This window comes from Terrapene carolina, unplaced genomic scaffold (assembly GCF_002925995.2).
Source record: "Terrapene carolina triunguis isolate 2854851 unplaced genomic scaffold, T_m_triunguis-2.0 Scaffold88, whole genome shotgun sequence".
Lineage (NCBI taxonomy): Eukaryota > Metazoa > Chordata > Testudines > Emydidae > Terrapene > Terrapene triunguis.
The window spans coordinates 35079326-35094189 of NW_020664439.1; positions in this window are offsets into that span (position 1 = coordinate 35079326).

The following is a 14864-nucleotide window of genomic DNA, read 5'->3' on the forward strand; positions in this document are numbered from 1 at the left end:
CCAGCCAGGCTAACGTGTCCGCGCCACTGTGCCGCGAGGGGCGGGGGGACCATTGCTGCACACAGGCAAGCTGCATATGGGCCAGGGCAGAAGCTGCATTGCAGTAGAAGACCCTCCCTTGCTTCCCAGGTCACCCTCAGCAGTGAGATATCGTCCAGGACGAACTCCTGTGGAAAATGTTGGGACAGTGTTCAGTGTAGGTGCCCCCTGAAGCTGTTGGCTCTCCCCAAGGCACAGAAACCCAGAGGACAGTGCAGCCCTGAAACAATCAGTCCCCCTTACTCACCATTTTGAGGCTCCCGTGGGATATGTGTGCTCTGTTTCGGACGGGAAAATCATGCTATTGTGTAGACCCTGTGTGTTTTCTACTCCTTAAGTGCGGGGGGAATCATTACTCTGTCTGGTATAAACAATGCTGCCTCTGTTAAATGTTGCATTTTGCCTATACAGCTGCATCAACCTTGAGACCTCAGCCATCCCTCTGATTGCCTGTTCAGAGACTGCAAAGACTCAGGAAGAGATCGCGAAAAAGCAAAGAAGACATGCTGCAAGAAGTGATGCGGCAATCTATTAAAGAGAATGAGAAAGCACAGAACTGGAGGGAGGGAGAAAGCAGGATCCGCCAGGAAAACGCAGCGCACCGGCAGCAAAGCACGGAGCACCGGCAGCAAAGCACGGATTGGCTCATAAGCATGCTGGAGCGCCAAGCAGACGCTATCCAGGAGCTCGTAGCCATGCAGAAGGAGCAGTACCGCAAGCGCAAACGCCACCCCCCCCCACAGCCCTTTTCCCAAAACTCTTTCCGTTGTGCCCCACTGTCACCTCCAACCCACTTTCCCCAACTTCCGTGTTCTTCACACCACCATCTGCCTCTAACACCAGTATCTTCACCACCCAGCCCTGAAAACCACGACCCTTACCCTCTGCACTCAACCCCCATCACCATGCAGTATAGCTATCCTGAAGTGCAGTACTCCCTGCACAGCACACCAGACAGGACATACGCGAATCTGTGATTGTACCGTTCCCCACTCCACCCCCTTGTTTCTTTTCAATAAATAAATTTGTTTTCTTTTCAATAAATGGATTTCTTAGCTTTGAAAACATTCTTTATTATTGCATAAAGTAAAAGACTCCTTAGCCCAGGAAATAAACAGGCACTGCAAGTCTGCTTGTCTGCTTAGCAAACACTGATTCCTAAAGATTGGAATTACTGCACTTCACTCCCGTGCAGGGCACCAGATATCACTGCTGGTTTTCAGCCTCAAATTGCTCCCTCAAGGCATCCCTAATCCTTGCAGCCCCGGGCTCGACCCCTGTAATAGCCCTGCTCTCTGGCTGTGCAAATTCAGCCTCCAGGTGTTCAACCTCAGAGGTCCATGCCTGAGTGAAGCTTTCACCCTTCCCTTCACAAATATTATGGAGGGCACAGCACGCGGATATAACCGCGGGGATGCTGTTTTCGGCCAAGTCCAGCTTCCCATACAGAGATCGCCAGCGGCCCTTTAAACGGCCAAAGGCACACTCCACAGTCATTCGCACCTGCTCAGCCTGTAGTTGAACCGTTCCTTGCTGCTGTCAAGGCTCCCTGTGTAGGGTTTCATGAGCCACGGCATTAACGGGCAAGCGGGATCTCCAAGGATCACAATGGGCATTTCGACTTCTCCTACCGTGATCTTCCGCTCTGGGAAAAAAGTCCCGGCCTGCATCTTCCTGAATAGCCAAGTGTTCCGAAAGATGCGTGAGTCATGCACCTTTCCGGGCCAGTCTGTGTTAATGTCAATGAAACGCCCACAGTGATCCACAAGCGCCTGGAGAACCATAGAGAAATACCCCTTCCGATTAACGTACTCGGATCCTAGGTGGGGTGGTGCCAGAATAGGAATGTGCATCCCATCTATCGCCCCTCCGCAGTTAGGGAACCCCATTTGTGCAAAGCCATCCACTATTTCCTGCACGTTACCCAGAGTCACGGTTCTTCTGAGTAGGATGCAATTAATGGCCCTGCAAACTTGCATCAACACGATTCCAACGGTCGACTTTCCCACTCCAAACTGGTTTGCGACCGACCGGTAGCTGTCTGGAGTTGCCAGCTTCCAGACTGCAATAGCCACTCACTTCTCCACTGGCAGGGCAGCTCTCAATCTCGTGTCCTTGCGCCGCAGGGTGGGGGCGAGCTCCTCACACAGTCCCATGAAAGTGGCTTTTCTCATCCGAAAGTTCTGCAGCCACTGCTCATCATCCCAGACTTCCATGACAATGTGATCCCACCACTCGGTGCTTGTTTCCTGAGCCCAAAAGCGGCGTTCCACGGTGCTGAGCATGTCCGTGAATGCCACAAGCAATTTCGTGTCGTACGCGTTACGCGGCTCGATAGCATCGTCGGACTCCTCACTCTCACTGTCACTTTGGATCTTAAGGAATAGTTCGACAGCCAAACGTGACATGCTCGCGAGATAAGTCAGCATACGCCTCAGCAGTTCGGGCTCCATTTCCCGCAGACAACAGATCGCGCTGCACAGAAACCGTTGAAAGATGGCGCCAAAGGTGGACGGAAACAAAGGGATTTCTGGGATGCGAAGCGATGCATCACGGGGCGTTGGGACAGGACCCAGAATGCCCCGCACCCACGCCCCCTTCCCACAACCCACGGCGCCAGAATGGGAAGAGGTGCTCTGTGGGATAGCTGCCCATAATGCACCGCTCCCAATGGTGCAGCAAATGCTGCAAATGTGGCCACGACAGTGTGCTGGGCAGCTGTCAGTGTGGACAGACTGCAGCGCTTTCCCTACGCAGCTGTACGAAGTCAGGTTTAACTCACAGCGCTGTACATCTGCAAGTGTAGCCAAGGCCCAAGTCAGATTTCCATTGACACCGAGGCAGTTGTGTCATCAGACTATAATCCGCCACGTCGCTCCAAAACCACCTTCAGTTGCTTTTGTAAACTTAGTAGATCTGCTTGCAGTATAACATGCATACTGTCCAATATAAAGTCCAATATATGTTCACTGCAAATTTCAACATACATACAAATGCAGAGACACAATCTTCCAAAGAGCTCCACTGAGATCATTGGGAGACTAGGGCATCTGTCCTCCTATCACAGTTAACCAGCTATGAGTCTGATGGTGATTCTGGAAGAATTTTTCAACCCCCACCATGTGCTTTAGGACTCCGACAGGTATTACTACTTTCTCAATAAGGTTTGTGTTGAACATTGATGTATCAGGTGCTTAGGATGACTGTGTCACAACCTGTCCCAGTTCGACTAGAGACAGTTACCAGTATGTTGCAAGTGGACCCAATTGCAGGGCCCCAAATGCTTCTAAGGCAACTGAGTCAGAGACTGGGTAGAGTCTAGTCACTGTTCCTAACTCTGGGATTCTAGAGAACACTTCCCTGGCTCAAACCTTCCTTGAGACATGAGATTCCATAGTCCAGTCATCCTCGCACCCAAAAACTGGGCCTCACACCTCTCAAGCCCTTTAGGGTATGTCTACACTGCAATTAAAAACCTGTGGCTGGCCTGTACCAGCTGACTTGGGCTTGTGGGGCTCAGGCTAAGGGACTGTTTAATTGCAGTGTAGATGTTTGGGCTTGGGCTGGAGCACGGGTTCTAGGACCCTGCGAGGGAGGAAGTATGAGGGAGGAGGTTTTTTGGTATGTCCAAGCTGAGAAGCTGCAAAACCTGCAGCTATGCTGGCACCCCTGTTAGAAAATCCATTGTTCCATGGGATTGGGCTAGTAATTGAGAGACAATCAAAATTAATGTCTCTAGATTGCTCAATGATGGCTTCTCAGTGGTAGATCTTCAATGAGGTGTCAGGCACCTTTCTTGGGCAGGGTAGCTGTCTGGAACACATCATAATAGACTTGCCTTGGGCAAGGTTACACATGTGCTCTGCACATAGCTCAAAAATGGGAGGTTATGATTAGGGTGACCAGATGTCCCAATTTTATAGGGACAGTCCTGATTTTGGGTCTTTTTCTTATATAGGCTCCTATTATCCCCCACCCCCGTCCCAATTTTTCACACTTGCTGTCTGGTCACCCTAGTTACGATACAAAGTGGAATTCACAATTAGACATATTTCACTCTGTTGCAGATTGCATGCAAGAAGTTCATTCTTCTTTTTCATTTTATTTTTATTGTCTTGAACAAATGGCAAAAAGCTTATTGTCACTTTCTTCTCTGCATTCGTGGATGGCACCTTCAGCAACTCAGACACAAAGTTCTCTTCTCAGAAGCAGTATTAATGATATTAAGTAGGAATGTTTGCCCACTTGTAGGGATGCTTGCAGACTTTATCAGGTCATCTCTCATGTTTCATCAACCATCTTGCATTAATGTCAATAACAATTCTTTTAGTCCTCTCTTTAATGTTTCCAGTTCCTTCACTTTCAGCCTCATACTTGAAAGTTTAAATCTTGAGGACTCAGACACGACTCCTTAAAACAAATAACTGGACTGTAGAAGGTGTGTTCCCCTCCTGCCTTTTCACACCATTTGAACTAGCTTGGACTGTATTGGTTGTGTATCCACCGTGCCATTTATTTGAGTTCCCTCCACCAACTCTTACAGTCCCATGCAATAATACGATTGTATTTACAATGTCCCCTGTGCTTTAGGCCCTTCCCTCAGGAACTGAGAGGAGCAGAGGTCTCCCTTCCCTGAGGCCTCTGTGAGACTGGGTTGAGCTAGCACTAGTGTCAACTGCACCTACCCACCTGCTGCACTTCCCACCTGTGTCTCTTTATCAATCTTGAGCTGATGGACTAATTAGCTAATTATCTTTAATTACCTCAATCAGCTTTCTTGGAGAGGGAGGAGGGAGAGAAATACTAATTGGTGTCAGAGTGATCAGAGTGCAGGCTAACCTGTTAACTCCCTGCACTCTGTCACATGGACTCTTAGCTCCATTTGACCTCTTTTACTGAAAGAAGCTGGATTAAGGAAACAGACTTCTTTACACAAATTCTAATTACTGAAATTTTATCAGCTTTTCCATGCTATCTTATGATTTATGAAAAAGTCTTAACTGATCTTTAGCTTTAAACTCTCTTTTCTGTGGTTTATTAGGATAAAAACTTGGCGTCTGTTCTGGAACTAGATAATTAGACATATTCCACTTGGCATTTATGCTTGAGAATTTAAACTGCAATTTTTGTACCTTGCTTTGTCGTATCTTCATGGCTCACTCTTCTATGATGGGGCCAAACGAGCATAACATCAGAACAGCCCTGAACTTTGGGAAAATCTGGACTCCAATACAAATCTAGTTCTGAACTTAAAGGATAAAGCCCATTTCTAAATACAGTATGTATTTTAAATTTGCCTCTGCCCTGTTTCGTTCTCTCTTTTTCTAGCAGTGGTTATCCTGGAAGGATGGCAACTCCAGAAAAAAGCATCAGGGCATACTACACTAACCTAATAGACACAAAGCACAAAAATTGCATTGACTTCCATATGCAATATACAAGAGTATCCTTAATGAGGCATGATCTTTGCATGTTTCTTGTATGTATAGCCAGAAACACCCCTTGTAGTACATGTAGTTCGTGTCCGCACTACAATGGCATAGTGTAGACATACCCATAGTTGTTAATTTTTAGTCTCTTCTACAAACTTCTCCTAGGCAGCTTTTCATGGCTGGAAGCACTATATTGCTTTTTTATCTGAGCTGTCCACAAATCCAATTTGACATTGAATGAATTCACCGAATCTGTGTAACATAATTTTTTTTGTCCTGATGCTCTTAATTGACTGTCAACTTTTTAGCAATGTCAATCAGAAATGCAAAGTCCAGCTACTCCTCCTGTGATGCACACCAGAAGTACCCAGGGTTGCGAGTCACCTCAACACCACCTGCCCCTAGTGTAAGGAAGTCTTGTCTGTGCCTCTAGTGGATCAGCTCCCTGAAAATCCAGCCTCTGGCAGCACAAGCACTGCCTTTCAGGTCTTTGCAACAAACCTCATTTTCTCTGTACAGGTTAGCAAGAAACATATACCAATCCCCGAATCCTCAGAAACCTTTAGTATATAAAGGTTCTGAGGATTCTTAGTAGAACCTATATATTAAGTACTGTGGTGTTAAGCAAAGTGGTGAACCTGAATTCAATCCTACCGCTGGTGTATTCTGTTCCTCTGGCAACAAGCTTTTTAGAGAGTAAACTTAGCTGACAAGTTACGCTCCTGTCTAAAGAAGTTCATCTCACCCAAAGTTCTCTCCAGCATTTTCAACTAAGACTGGACGAGATCCCTCTTTCATTAAGCAAACTCACTTTCCATTTACTTCCTAGGTGAAAGATGACAGGGTGTCTCTGTTGTGCCCCAAATATACTATAGCAAACCTTGATGTGCAGCTCAAGATAGGGTTCTCCGCTCTGCCCCCTACCCTCCATGATGTTTACTTCTTCACGTTACCTTTTTCTCTTGGAAGTTTTCACAATCCTTCAGCAGCATTCAGTTCAGACTGGAGACAGGAGATCCATTGTGAACCATGCAATACTTAATTTACATGTAAACAGGCAGATAGATGAACATTTCTTGTCTGACAGAAAACCTGTTTTTCATCTCTCCTGGTACCCAGACCATAGACACAGACTTTTAAGAACATAATTTTCAGTGTATATGCATGATTTCTTACACAACATCCATATAGCATTTCACAATGATATTGATGACCAGTGTGACACCGTCTTTTATTTGAGACCTCACATGACACTGTTTGGTGAACTAAAAAGTACATACCAGACCCAGGCGATCCCTATGCACCACTTCGCCAGTTAGCATCAAGAGGTTCTCAGGCCACAACTGCTTGCTGGCAAGATCATGTTTCTCCATTTCTTGATTCTATGATCTCAGGTAAAAGACTGAAAAACCTTTGCTAAACTCTACCTTGGCCCAACAATCTCATCTCATTTTGCATAGGGGGAGACCTGGCTTAAATGGACTTGATGAAACATATTACTCATCATAATGTGCTGGCTGATAACTAAGGCAGTGACCATTCAGAAAATCAGTGTCCAGTCTGCAGCGTGTGATAAAGCCTGTTTGGATCCAGTTAAAGCTGATGCTGCATCTGCTTACACAAACCAGGTCCAGCGTTACTTTGTTGTAAATAATGTACTTCTTGAACTTGTAATAACTTCCCCTCTTGTTTACTTCTTCACAGGTGGCTTTGTCCAATATCTTCCTTTACACTGCCATTTTCAAACACAAATATCACCAGCTGAGTCGTGTCAATCATATCCATTGTTTCTGTCAAATTGGAGAAGACTGCTCTGCCTCAAATTATTTTCCCACTGTTGACAAACCTCTTGTGACAACAATTTGATTCGTCTCGCCTTGTCTCTGTATTTGCAGCCGGTTGCACACCACTAGCTGAATTAATAATTCTTTGCCTATTTCTAAATTCTTTAAATGGAAGCTGATCTATTTAATTCATTGTTTCTTTCAGCACTGCACCATCACTGACAACCTGTTACGTTTTGCAGATACATGAGCATGTCTGAAACTTAAGACATACCAGGGGCAGCCTTCTCTTTTGTAATGGCTTCAGAAAGACACTCTCTTGGGTTCTCAAGGCATCTTAAAGATAACTTACTTACACTTTTGAAGACTGCTATTTTTTTGATAGTCCTCTTCATATTTCTTATGATACATGATAAAGTGACCCCCCCCCAATTATCCTCTTAGATAATGGTGAAACTGACACATATGGCAGCTTACATGGAGCAGTACGGCTCATTCCATGATCTCTGCATCAGTCTTTAAATAGTTAAACAACAAACAACTGAGAATTTGGCTGTCTGTGCAATAAATGAGCAAAGGAACATAAAAGGTAACTGCTTGATTGCAGCATTTTAAGCAAAGGCCTTAGCCTGCCCTTGGAGTTCTGGGTTAGTATTCAAGCATTCAGTTCCTACACTAACCTCACCCAGCACTCCCCCAAGCAGGTGCAAGAAAGCCTTCTTAACTGGTCTACTCGCCCCTGATTGGTCAGTGTCTCCTTCTGGTCCTTCTAGTCCCCTGGAGGACTAAGTCTTGTTGGTGGCCTGGCCTGAGAGGGTTTTCCTTAAGCAGGGAGGTGTCAGAGCACTGATGCCTCCAACAGGTGGCAAAGAAGGACTGATAGGCTCAGTCATAACGTGACATAAGAGAAGATTTATTTCCCCCCACATCCAGCTCATGATTACATTTTGTTCTGTTAACCATAAATTCCCCTCCATTTCTTTGCTCCCTTCCACATTTCATCCCTTGGGTCTCTCTCTGCTCTCCTTGCTGCTCTCCCCACGTCCCCTCCAATGAAGATGTACAATAGGAGTAGTATTAGAAGCATAAAGCGACGTGCAGACCAATGCATGATTCAGAACCCTGTGCTTCAGGGCTGATAAAATCCAGCCAAGACCAACTAGACTCACTACTGACAGATGTGCTTAGTGACTCCTTCAGAAAATGATGTTATCCCACTTCCCTAAAGCATGCAATAATGCTGCTTCTTCTCAAGAAACCAACTCTGGATGCCACCGATCTTGCAAAGTTACTTCCCTATTTCCAGCCTTCTGTTGCTAGGTAAAAGCAAAGAAAAAAATCATAATTATGTTGCTGATTTTGTTTCAGCCTGAAAGGGCCTTTTTGCCTGTTTGTATTAAACCCTCTTTTTGAAACCTGATTCATGTTTACCAGCAAACTTTGTGAGAGACTCTTGATGCAAGACCCTTCTTTTGGTCTACTGGGGAAACGGGCCAACTTACCCAGTGTTTCCTAGTTTTAGTCTGCGGCCATGCTACTTAAAAATTGCCCAATTAGGAAACAATTTTGCAGATTAGTTCTACTAATTACATTTCAGATGTTAAGGTTTTGCATGTAGGTACCTGGCTGGGTGGATGGGAAACCCAGGTGAGAGAAATTATTCTTGAGCATTAGGATGCTTCCTAGCACTGTTGAGGCTTGTATGGGTTGAACAACTGTATTAAAAAAAGTTTCTCAGTCTATGCCAGCTGGTGCCTGATGGGAAAATTATGTTTGTGAAATGCGTTTCAAGATCTGATACTGGAAACTGTCAGAAGATTTTGGACCTGGCCTTCATGTTCTCACTCATCATGAAACTACATGAAGCAATCCAGTAACCATGACAATGTCCACAACAGGGAAAATTTACACTATGCTAACCCCTAAAAAGGCTTCAAAATTAATGTCATAATACTCTTTAGGAAAAGGCATCGTTAAAGGTAAATAACCTCTCTTTATTGGTGAAAACATCTTTCCATGAGCAATGATTAGTGGGAGTGGCTCAATGTTTTTCCAGGTTTAGCCATAAAGTTAGCAGTTTTTTGGACCATTTTACTGTTGCTTCATTTAGGTTCTCTCCCTTCCCTGACCATTAATGCAAGTGCACAGGGGATTAACAGTTACAACAACATTAGCAAGTTTCCTGTTGACTGAGACTGACATTAGAAGAAACAAGTAGATGTCTGACATTTTAAAGTCTGCCCTTTACCATGCATTCACTCTGAGAGGTGTTAATTCACTGACTCAGAATTAAAGAGTAAACTGTCAGCTTGAGCAGTATAACCATCTGATCCCTGTGTTAGCCTCACAATATGCTTAACAGGATTGTCATCCTCTAGTTCCCCCGAATCCAATAGGATACATAATTCTGAGCTATCTGCTTGCCAAATGGCAGAAGTATGTAGCTTCTAAAAATCAATAGGAAAAAAAGTATTATAGATAAGAGCTGAGGCAATTCTGAACCTTCTCTTGTATTTCTTTTGGGAACAGTAAGATTTTAAGTGAATGCACCAAGCATCTTAAAGGCTAACAACAGATTAGCAGGTTAACTGTTGAAATAGGTTTATCAGATCAGCATGGTGCTCTTCTTGTAATTATGTTTTTACAGCGTCTTTAAGAGATGGTATAGGAGAAGGGCTTGTGATGTCAGAGTGGGTAGGGCTTAAAAAGAGGGATGAAAGCTAATCAAGATAAGTTGAATTTGTATTTAAAGCAAAGTCTGCGTTAGTTAAGACAGTTTTTTGACGTGTTAATCTTCATGTGTTTTAAAAGCTGCCAATCATGTGACTAAGGCAGCTTGAAATGAAGACTGATGGTGAACATACAAACTCTTGGATGTTCATGGTGTTCTCCTTTATCTTGAAACTAAGGTCTTCATAATAGGTGTAAGTATACATGTTAATGGAATAAAAAAATGCTAGTTGTTTTAGTGTAATGTGGCAGTATAGTCATGGTTATACAATATCTGGAAATGTATGATTTTTCAGACTTTGGTATTAAGTATCCTCACATCACAACAAAAAAATCATACATCTACTTAGTCTCGTTTATGGCATATTTAAACTATGGTACTTAACTCTTGATACAGTAACTTTAGGAAGAAATAGGCATGGTATATGATAAGTAATACAGATGATAAATTATGTGTGTTGGGGCATTGGCTATCTGTTAGAAATATTCTCTTTAGAATATTTAGAAATATTTAGAAATACTCCTTGCACATGTGGCTGGAAGCTTTAAAATTTTTACAAAATCAAATGGATCAGCTTGAAGATTTTTTCAAAATCTTTCCTAAATAGAACATGTCCTGTTTTTCCAGATGGTTCATTGTTGATATCCATTTACTCTTCTAAAAAAATGCTGCCATGCTCAGCAGAAAATCTCAAACAGATACAATAGAAAATTGAACGCCAGTTATCTTAACTCAGAGGAACTAAAAATATTTAATGATAAAATATTCCTTAAAATTAACTAGCTGTTAAGCGGCTACAATTTAGTCTTCATGTTAATTTCTCTTATTTGAAGTACAGTAGAAAATCTCAATTATTTGCACTAATGACTGGGAGACACTTCATGAACTATTCATGCTACTGAACCATAAAATGTACTTCATTGTTTTATTTTTACAAATGTAGTTTAGGTCGATCTATCTAAGATGTCTCTCGCATGTGTTGCCTCTTGATATCTAATCGGTCCTAATGATACTATTCTGCAGAATAATCGTATTTTGTACATCTTTATACATTGTATTATATTTTGTAAAAATATTGAAGTCTTAGTAAGATGAAACTTCCTTACATACAGCTATTAAAGGGAGTGTGACCACTAAAACTTGAAGAGAGTTAATGGATTTGTAGACTGAGAAAGATTGAGGCTCTACTTTATTGCACTGTAGACTTAATATTTCAAGATCTCTGGAATTTCCTTAGCATTTTAGTGAACATGAACTACATGTTGTCTGCTTTCATGGTGAATAATTTCTCTCAAGACCATGGAAAATCAGGATAGTCTCTTCTTTCCACACTCTGTACAACATTCTCATATCTTCCAGTCACCATCTTATGGAGAGAGCACTATACTTACTAAAGACAGTGTTGACCCAAGTTACCATGTATGGGTCTGGTCCTGCACAGTGCTGAGCTGGAAGACCTCAGCTTCTGCTGAAGCTGCTGAATGTTGGGCTGCTCAGTACCTCTCTGGATCAGGCCTGAAGTCTGAGATTTTACGTAGTAATTTCACTGAATAAAATGTAGTTTGGTTTAAGTCTTGTGGCTATGCATATTAACTCAGAAAATAACACTGGTCATTGTTGTGGGCTTGGTATTTGATAACTGCAGCTTATATATAATCTAAGGTGAACTCCAAAGAATTTTTTTAAAATTTGGGTTTGTGCCCTTTTTTGCTTCATGATACATAAAGAATGCCTGAAATTTTTTTTTTTTTTTAATCAGCTTGTTTTATCTTAGACATATAAGAAATGTCAAGTTCAGTTTTCTCTGATTTTGCTGGAGAACTTCTGGAAGGCTTCAGGGATGTTTATTGTGATCTCTAATACCTTAATTGAAGGGGGAAAACATTGAATATTTACCAAAGGCTTTCTTTAGTCACACTGTTAGTTAGTCGCTGAAGTTGAATAGGTGTGTAAAAAAAAAAACCCAAACCCCAAAGAGTTTTAATCAGGCTGGATAAAAGTCTCTTCCTCTTTCAGCAGCTCAGTTTTCATTCTCTTGGCTCTGGTGATGATATTATCTGCACTCGGATAGGATTTTCAAAGGAATTTAAATCAGATGCCCAAATCCCAGTGAAATTCAATGGGATTTGGGAGCCTAACTCCCTTAGGTTCCAGTCTAGTTCTCCAGTTGTCAAAGAGTTTTCCAGCTTATCCAGGACCTATATTTCCAATGTTACAAAACAGACAATATAAAAAACCCAACCTTTTCATGCCAGCTTTATAAATCAAAAAAGTTAAAAGGTCACTAGGCTCCATTTTTTTCCTCTTTGCTCATCCCCATTAATACAGGAGACCATCTACTGCTAGGTCATAGGTCTGAGGTATTTAGTGTGATGTATGAAGCCTGGTAATTATTATTACTTTGTTTTCACTGTACCACACCTTTATGTTTCTGAATAGTTTGTGTTCAGGAGCAGCTCCTCTATTGGGAGTCCTGATGGATGCAGAATGCTAGAGAGGATGTACACACAGAGACACAAACGTACTGTGCTATTTAAAATTAACTTCCATTAGAGGTCTGCTTGAGCCTAATTTTATAGCCCAACCTGGACCTGATCTGGACCACAACCCACCTGATTGTACCCAAGTCCAAGAAGGTCATTTTTCGCCCCAACTGCTGCCCACCAAATCTGAGTCAGCAGCATCACTACCTCTGCCCGTGGGGTTGGCACAATGGCTGTGTGCCCCACTCCTGCCAGCCATTGCTCTTTGCTGCGCTGTGGGTGCTGCAACTCGTCAGCACACTCACTCCACAGCACACAGAGAGGCAGAGGCCAGTAGGAGCGGGGCACGCAGTTGTCACTGTGCGGACCCCACTGACAGGAGAAGGCCATCAGAGCTGACCAGATCCAAGCCCGAGAGGGTCCAGTGGCTTTCTGTCCTGACCCAAACCCAAAATTTGTAGTAGGATCCCTCGGGGTTGGGTTGGGTTGCAGGGCTCTTATCTTGTTTTGTTATTTCCCTTAATCTAAATATGTAATTCAAACTGATACTAGATTATACACTCTTAGGAGCAGGGCTTGTATCTTCTTATATGGGGCCTCAATTGAAGCCTTTATTTGTTACCACAAATAAAAATAAATATTAATAGAGCTATGGTTGTGTATGGCCTGTGGTTAAAGCACTACATTGAGACTCAAAACATCTGGGTTGAATTCCCAGTTCTGCCATGACCTCCTGTGTGACCTTGGCCAAGTCACTTAATTTCTCTATGCCTCAGTTCCCCACGTGAAAAATGGGAATAATAACTCTTCCTTTCTCCCATCTTTTGTCTGTCTGATCTATTATATTGTAATATCTTCAGGGCAGGAACTGTATCTTACTAAGTGTTTGGACAGTGTGTAGCACACAGTGGTCATGGCCTGATATTGGTGTAATACATGTAGCTAAAAGTTGCCTTAGAAGTGTGCAGAATAATTAGCCTGCTCCTACCTCCATTAACTTCAATGGGAACAAGATCAGTCCTAATAATAACTACTAATAAAATCAGCCCCAGCATGTGGAAATTAAACTCCATTTACTTCAGTGGGGGCTGCACCCACTAACACCAGGGTTGAATTTGGCCCTAGAACTATTTCTTAAGGCCACTATACTTAAAAGACTAGATGAATGAACTACAGCTTCCAATTTTGGTATTCAGATGGGTCAATAATGGTGTAACATACTGATATTTTCTACAGTTACACACATTGTAAAAGTATGGAAACTCCATTGGCGACATACACAGAGTAAATATAGTTATTTGTCTTCCTTGAAGAGGAAAAATTGTTCTCAATCCAGTTTTAGGACTAGACTCTAATCTCAGTCTCAGAGCAGTTTGCGCCCACGTATCTGGGATTAGAATTTAGCCCTCTAAATCTAGTCTGTCAATTTGTACTTTACCCCAATCAAAGAAGCATGTTTTATGCTGTTGTCTGATATGTCCACATATTTTTTTCTTTATTTGTTAGAACTGCCATTTATTTTGCTAACTGTGGACTCATGAATCCAGCACAATTTCGAACTTTAGTAGTTATAGGGCAGTTTTAAGGCGAAAACAATACAGATTTCAGGTTTTACTGTTGGGACTAAATTTGTTTCCTTTTAAACAGAATCTAAACTTGCTATAATTGAGGCAACCAAGAAAGCTTTTCTAAAAGAAGAGGCAAAAAATGTCAGGAGAGAAATATACAATATTTACATCAATATTGTGTTGAATACTATTCAAGAATAAGATGTATTTTTTAAAAAATTGTTTCCTTTCTCTTTAACTTAATTGAGGATTTTAAAACTACACTTACGTCCTTCCAAAAGAGTAGAGCAGAGCCATTGCAATGATATATTGCAAATTACTTTTTAAATGGTAATTCTATATGCACATGAAGTATGTCAAAGCAGTATTTAAATTAATGAAATCTTAATTTATATAACTATAAAGAATGACAGTCTTCCAACAAGTCCATATTATACATGATATATTGTGATTGTTAGGGTAGGTTTTGCCAAAAGCAGTAGATTGCTTTGAATAAATTGTCTAGATACATATGACTGCTATACACATTTTGACACTGCACATAACATGATTGGATTTGTGAGTGCTTTTAGTTCATGAAGTTTGTGTCTTGCCACCTCTTGCCTAATAATTTGAGACAGAATTAGCACTGGGTGAGTGGTTCTGCCTGCTGCCAAGAAGGGTTTGTTGAGGGTAAGAATCCAAAGCTAGAGATTAACTTGTCTTCATCCTCATAATGTGCTGTACAGCCAGGATTTGTGCAATAGGATCAGAGAAGAGTCATACATGAATGTAGCACTGGACAGCTGGTGTGTATGCATTTTTTATATGAAACTTGCTTCAAAATT